The sequence below is a fragment of the Mus pahari genome, chromosome 1, assembly GCF_900095145.1.
Source record: "Mus pahari chromosome 1, PAHARI_EIJ_v1.1, whole genome shotgun sequence".
Lineage (NCBI taxonomy): Eukaryota > Metazoa > Chordata > Mammalia > Rodentia > Muridae > Mus > Mus pahari.
In genome coordinates this window covers 63,449,280-63,457,111 of record NC_034590.1, presented here as the reverse complement: position 1 = coordinate 63,457,111, position 7,832 = coordinate 63,449,280, and the positions used below count along the sequence as shown (strand labels likewise).

Sequence of the window (7,832 nt, the reverse complement as noted above, 5' to 3'; positions counted from 1 at the left end):
GTATCCATTATAACATTAGGTATTGGGGGGGGGGAGTCTGAAGACAGCTACAGTGTACTTACATATAATAAATAAATAAATAAAAAAAAAAAAAAAAAAAAAAAAACCAATGCCATTGAGAATTCTACAGGGATGGCAGTTGCAGAAGAAATAATTACCAGTATGATGCTTCATAAAAATCAGATGGATAAAGAATGTATAAATATATATGCTGGAGAGAAGTGACCCCCACTCTGGGCAGGGGATGTGGGGTGGAGTGGCTCAAGGTCACATGGCCAGGACTAGAGGGGGCTCAGATACTTGCTTTGGCTCTCTGCATATTTACGTGCAAGTCTCAAAGTTTTACTGCCAGAGTAAATCTCTGCCTTTTCTTCAAAAAACATTTCTAGAAGCAACATCTGAAATGCTGACGGAACAGAGGGAAAGATAACTTCTGGCCTGTTTGCACTCCTGGTGCTCAGAAACCACAAGGCACACCCCACCCCCCCACCCCCCCCAATGAGGAATTCTGGCTAACATTAAATCAAAGCACAAAAACTTTCACGCCAGAGAATCTGTTTTCAGATACTTAAAGTGATGAACACTTTCTTTTATTGATGCCATGCCATCTCCAAGGCCCTTAAGAATCTCACAGATGTCTGTTGGCTTTTAAAATAAAAGCCTGATAGAAATTCTCCTTGGAATATTTTTGAAGTATTCAACAAGGGCTTCATGAGGCAACTAGAGAAATGGTGGGTGTGCCCTGAGTTCTCATTACAGGAATTGAGAAGGATGGAAGTGTGTAGTCATCTCACTAGAAGAATGCACAGCCACTCAACAGAAATCAATGCATTAAGTATTTGTGGTGTGTGGTCTGAAAAGGGTCCTTTCTGTTGAGGGGCTATTTGTGCTGAGGAACAGGAGGTAGTTTCTTGGAAGAAGAGAAATCTTATTAGAAATTTGTCACATTCTTAGGGAATAAGAGATAGGTTCGTGGAGGAAGCCACGACATATCATTTTGTGTACATGTACAAGGACTAACATCAATTTGTCAGATGAACAGTTCTACCAAAGTGGCAAAGGAGAGAAATATACTTATAGTTTACCCATGTTAGTCAAGACTCAGATTTGATTAAGTCTCAAATGGAAAACCAACATGAAGTTGGGCCATCACCTCTGACAGAAGTGAGAAAACTGGACAGGAAATCATAAGAGGAACCAGACTCTGCTAGCTGTTCCTAGCAAACTCTACATCCAGTAGCACACAAGCAGGGATAGGGCTAGGCAGAAGTGAGAGGCATTCAGACTGCCAAACTGACTGCTGACTGGGGAGCCTCGGGACTAGAAAGATCCACACTGTAATAATCACGATTTCTATATTCTGTTTTGCAGTCTGCTATCACACAGTGTTCCTAACAACTGTCTTCAAACTACCATGGAGCTGGCCTCTGCCCATCACGCATTCTCCATGTATTTTGTATTCTGATCTGGGCCCCAGAAGTTAGTAAGGACTTTTTGCTTATCTTAAATACTGTGCTTAGTGCTGAAGGTAAAGGCAGAAAGTAGCAGTCCATTTATGCTCAATTTATGAACTGAGTTGGTGAGACAGTGCTGCATGCAGAACAGTTATATTTAGAGTTTGTTAGATATCACAGTAGAAGCTTTTAGGATCCGTAGAGAAAACTAAGGCTTGCCTAGTCTGAAGGTTGATGGTGACTAACCCCTGTGACTGTTTGCTTTTACTGGGCTACCCAGATGGCCTTCTCCACAAGATCACAAGTTGATGCTAGTGGTACAGGGCATTCAACACAGTAAAATAGAAGTGTTTTACCACCCAACTGTTTATCTTCATGACAAACAGTTGAAATTTCACCTATCCCTAGACATTCCTAAATCACCTTTCATTTTGTTCAAAGATTATTTTGTAAAGGTTGCCAAGAAAGATTCAGAGTCTCCGGTCTACGCCCTCACATCTATTTAGCCATGTGCTTCCTGTCTTGAAGCAAAGGTTAAAGAGCATTGAGAAATGTACGTGTCTGACCATTGAGTTTTATGCATACCAATAATAAGCTATAGACGTAATAGGTAAGATAAAGTCCAGATTCTCAGTAAATTTTCCAAAAAAGAAAGCTAGTGTTGCATTTTAAAGAAATGCCATGTATAGGGCTGGCTGTGGTGGCACATGTCTTTAATATCAGCACTTGTGAAGCAGAGGCAAGTGGATCTCAACTTCCAGCCTGGTGTCCATAAGCGAATTCCAGGTCAGGCCAGGCTACCAACTGAGAATCTGTCTCAAAAATAACTAAGTAAAATTAAAAAAAAAAATGCACTTGCTGACTGGTAATTTGAGGGTAAGGAGAATTTTCTTTTGCAGACTTGTGAGCATCTGAAGGGAAGTACCCTGTTGTTAAGTTAATCAAGGCGGGCAGTTCAGCAAGGAGGAGCTGTTGTTTACAGGCTGAGATCAATTCCAACAAGCAGGGATATTCACAAGGGGCCTGTTTCAATTTCATTTAATCAGTTAGAGAACATGGAGTTACCAACTCTGAGTGGATAAGGATGTCTACAAGATCACCAGACAAATATGTATCTAAGAAGTAATTTACTTAATAATCCACAGAGATGCAGGTTATGACCACTCTAAATCATGTCTTGCTGTGGTCTTTTGCTTGTACAAAATCTCCCACTGGGAGTGATTACAGGCATCTTTGAGTCTATCTTTCAATACCTGAAACATTTAAAAAGTCTGGTGGGTTTAAATGGTTTCAATCATGTTTTTCTTCCTTTCAATATTTTTTATAAGTGAAAATATGTTAACTCTTTTCCCCCTTTTCGTTTAATTGTGTCCCAGTGTATTTACTTTTAGGTAGTATGGGATTAATAAATGGAGCAACCGAGGAAGAAACATAACCGGAAATAGAGCATTGGTTACCACTAGACTAGGCATTTTACAGAGCTTAGCACTGAATAGTAAGAGCACGGTGGATTTGGTATTATTTTCTTCATTTTACAAATAGGAAAAGATAGTCACATATATTATGTGCATTTGAGAATAGGCACATATGTGTAAGTTGCAGAATTGGATCTGAACTTTTCTGCATTTCCCTTGTGCCTTTCTCAAAGTAACTCTGCCTCTGCAGAGTGTCTTTTATCCAGAAGAAGAGAAGGATCACATCCTTAGCCTTATGAAGTGGTTGATTAATCGTAATACTTCTATTTTCAAATCAATATCCCATTGTTCAGCTTATACAACGTAACCACCTTCTATGTGCAAAAGACCAGTGCTGATGTGATAGGTATAACCTGGACGGCTGTGGCCATTAGTACAAGTTAGTCTAGGGTGGGGGATACCATACAAAGTACAGGACAAGGTACACTGTGGAGCCACAAGCTGGGAAATACAGTGGCAGGCAGAGGAACACTAATTCCAACTGTGGAGAGGCAGAGAGGTGGTCTTTGGGGAAAGTCTTGAGGAATGCATCCAACTTAGTCAGAGAAATTAAGTAAACCAAGAGCAGAAGAGGCCAGGAAATTAGAAGGTAAAGGTACTGAGTTATAAAAGAATGCTGTGGGGTTAGGGATTTATGCTCTGTCTCTGACCCCCTAGGGCTTAGTGAACTTAGGTAGGATGTCAGTGTGGCTGTCAAAGCCTATGGAGGCCAGCATAGACAGCAGCCACTGTACACTAAGTAGGTGTTACTTGCACACCTTCACTGACCCTGTGTGTGTCAGGGCAGAATTGACATTTATTTATGTATGGGATTCATTAAATGTCCTCTGATTTGGGTCTGATGTTACTAGAGAACTCAAAGAGGTGGCTAGAAATTAAAATCTGTCTAAACAGCATGTCAGGGTTAGAGACAAACTTACAATATTAGTCCAGTGGTGAAGCCATGATTTGCCTTCTATCCTTCTCTCATAAAGGAACCTTAAGTGTTTAGCATTGCTATGGTTACCATGCCATGTGTCTTGTATAGATTTTTCTTCTTCTCTTTTTAAAAGTCAAGGTATATTCAGAAGACGGCACTTTAACACCTAAAGTACAATTAGTTGTGGTAAATGTTATGGAAGAGGCCCCAATGTTCCACCAGCGCCTTGGCTGTTAGTGAAGCCCAGATGACTGATGCTCCAGCATTCTTGATTGATACAGAGGACACAGAGCCTGCTCTAGGAACGGCAGATCAATGCGCTTAGAGAGGTCTAGAGCTTCCTGATGCATCTGTCACACTGGCACACTAGCTATGAGCAGCTTGACACAATGTATGAAAAGAGAGAGAAACTTCATGTTTAAGTCACTGTTACTTTAGGCTTTCCATACATATTCATTTTAGGAAAAGGATAAGATCCGAAGAAATTGCCTAGAATACAACAAACATAAAGAGGGAGTCTGCACATCATCAGAGGATTTAAGAACTTAAAAGCCCAGTTATTAAAGAGGAAATTAAACTAGAGTGAAGCTACTTGCCATATCACAGAGGAATAATGGTTTTGACAGCATCCCAATTTCCAGACTGATCATTGACTCCTTCAGGGATGTGAAATGCAGGGCTTTCTGCCTTTGAACAGTTGTGCCCTAGACAAGTCATTTACAAATTTGCTTTGGAAAACAACCACCACCTTTTACTTAGCTTTTAATAACGAGTTGTTATTGAAAGATTTTTTGTTCTTTGTTGTTGTTGTTGTTGTCTAGCTCTAAATTTGGTTTGGTAAAAAGAAAACAAAATGCAACAAGTTACGTCCCTTAAGGCTGTGCTTGAAGGCCATTGTCAGTCATAATGCAATGCCTTTCTGACATCTTTAGTTCAGAAACTTCAGGCCAAGTGGAGTATGACAAAAGGCGAGCCCACAAAGGTGGGCTGGGAATGAGAGTAAGCATCCAAACAATAAGGACCACCTTACAGGTCCGAGCTGGGTCAGCTCCACCACCCCATTTCATTTCTAGTCTTTCAGGAAATTGAGGCTTAGAATCATGACGTGATTTCCTCTACCCTGGTCACATAACCTGAGGCCTTGGCTGATAGGCCCATCTGAGAAGTCAGTTTGTGACTCTCATGTAATAATTTCCCAGCATACTGAAGCCAACAAAGCGAACAGAGAGAGTGAACTTCCAGAATTTTCTCTTCTTTTTGAGTCAGCGGGGACAGAGGGGACTGAGGTGGGGAGAGGACAGAGATAGTGGGCATGCCACACAACTAGGAGGAAGCACTGTCCACAGGGGAGGTTGGCTTAACCAAATCCTGGGTTAAAAGGATCTCTGGTACCTTGGGATAGTGTGAAGGGACTCAGACAAATTAGTCAGAAAAATTCAATGAAAACACTTCAGGGAAGCAGGGACATCAGTTAAACAGGCTGACTCCCTGGGAACATTTACTAGAACAGGATGGATAAGTAAGAGCAGTTTTTCAAATCCCCCATGCTCCCCACCCCCACTTCCCCTCACTGTCCTGCCCTTGTCAGGTTCAGAGCTTTATGCTAGGGCACTTTGGGACAATGGTAACTGCTTGATTCCCTACTTGTTCCCACTTCTGCAATCAGCTATAATTGTTAAGAACATGGACCTGGATACCATTGCCTAGAATTTTCATCTGCAGCCCCCTTAAAACATACATCATTTTTCAAAGGTCTACTGGGAAATACGAGAAGCAAATCTGAGATCTATAGTTTATGAACCTATGCGATAGAGATAAAGATTTCATTGAAACACATGTGATAGACTGAACAAAATGACGCTATAGCTATGTGACTGCAAATGAGCTCCTCCCTGGCACTGCTATCAAGGCCTTGTGGTATTTTTAGAATCCTCATGAAAAGATACTTTTACAAAAGAGTTTAAGTCAATTTTCTTACCCATTTTCTTCCTAGAAGTGTCTAGAGGTAAGTACCAATGAGGAAGGATGAAGGATGGAGAACCTATGCTTAGGTCAAGCGACAGGTACCTACATACTTAGTTATCTGTTCTTGGTCCAGTCTCACCACCCTCGTGTTATTTATGGGATTATTTCATTTCAATCAAATAACTTTTCCAGTAAAAAATTTTAAACCAACACAACATGCAAGAGGCCCAACCATAATATATTAAGAACATTATAATACCAAAGGAAGAACAGAAATCCATCTTCTCTGCTTGTAATCACCCAAACCTTTTCTCTGAGCAGGTGGCTCTCAATCTTCAATGCTGCCTTTAATATAGTTTCTTGGGTTGGTTGTGACCTCCCCAAAAGTGTCCTGACCGACGGGTTGAGAACTGTTATTCTAGAGGATTCTTTCTTACTCTGTAGCAATGCCTTAATTCTGGATACAGACCACAACCTCACCCGCCTCCTACATGGTAACCATCCAAACATATAACACCAAGGACTAATAATTTATGCTTTCAATATCAAAATATTTCCTCTCTCGTCGGTATTCCATTGCATCACAAAGGATTGCGGATTCATCAGAAAGTCCTGGTCAGATGAACTGTCTTGTGGGTAGCTATTTCTTAAGCAGCTGCCTAGGATGTGAATGCTTCTTTGCTCCTATTTTCCAGTTAAGTAACTTGCCAGTTTATCCTAATCAATAAGTCATTCTCACCGCTTGGCTTTTAAGGTTAAAAAAAAAAGGTACAATATTAGAATCCATTTTTTAATCATAAGTAATTGTTTTTCTTATAACGGTGATTACAAAAGGTAATTCCAAAGTAACAACAATATCCTATAATAAGTATTTTTTTAAAAAATAAACTCATTTAAAAATTTTAAATCAATTTCAGATTCAGATCTTAGGCATCTGTGTCATCAGATAAGCAAGGGATATGGCTACAATATCCCTAACTCTGAGCCCATCAGCAGAATTCTAATAATTTAGCTGGCATAAATATGACTCAGAGACAGTACGGAAGTCCTTTCATTCTCATATCAAAGTGTATTTGATACTGAAACTGTCCTAGTGAATCACAAACCTTCCTTCCACTTTTATAGAACATTCTCTGGCTCAACGCCCCCCCCCCATAATTAGTTTCTCTATTCCTTGAAAATATCACTTTCTAAAAACCGAGAAAAAAAACTAATAAATTTGACATGCTAAAGATAAAATTTTATTGAGAATAATAGGTAATTCTCAGTGAATAGGAATTTTATTATTAATTCTAACCTCATCTTTTATTAAAGAATAGGAGCCCTTTATTTGCACTAGGAAGACAGTACCCTGCTATGATTCAGGTGCATTTGAGTGGACAATGGATGGAGGCTTGCTCCTCGATATAAGATAACCATACATGGCTTGGTCCTGGAGAATCATAGTTTACTAAATATAGAACAGCAATGGCTTGTGCCATAAGATCGAGAATCGACAAATGGGACCTCATAAAATTGCAAAGCTTCTGTAAGGCAAAAGACATTGTCAATAAGACAAAAAGGCCACCAACAGATTGGGAGAGGATCTTTACCAATCCTAAATCTGATAGGGGACTAATATCCAATATATATAAAGAACTCAAGAAGATGGACTCCAGAAAATCAAATAACCCCATTAAAAATGGGGTACAGAGCTAAACAAAGAATTCTCAACTGAGGAATACTGAATGGCTGAAGAGGTATTACTGAAGATCCAGCAATACCTCTCCTGGGCATATACCCAGAAGATGTTCTAACTGGTAATAAGGATACATGCTCCACTAAGTTCATAGCAGCCTTATTTATAATAGCCAGAAGCTGGAAAGATCCTAGATGTCCCTCAACAGAGGAATGGATACAGAAAATGTGGTACATTTACACAATTGAGTACTACTCAGCTATTAAAAACAATGAATTTATGAAATTCTTAGGCAAATGGACGGATCTGGAGGATATCATCCTGAGTGAGGTAACCCAATC

General features: G+C 39.9%; 1 protein-coding gene across 24 annotated transcripts in view; it reads right to left on the bottom strand.

Moving 5' to 3' along the window:
- The window catches only part of Dlg2 (discs large MAGUK scaffold protein 2), a 1,883,913-nt gene that overhangs the window by 89,493 nt on the left and 1,786,588 nt on the right, over window positions 1-7,832 (bottom strand). The window lies entirely within an intron of this gene.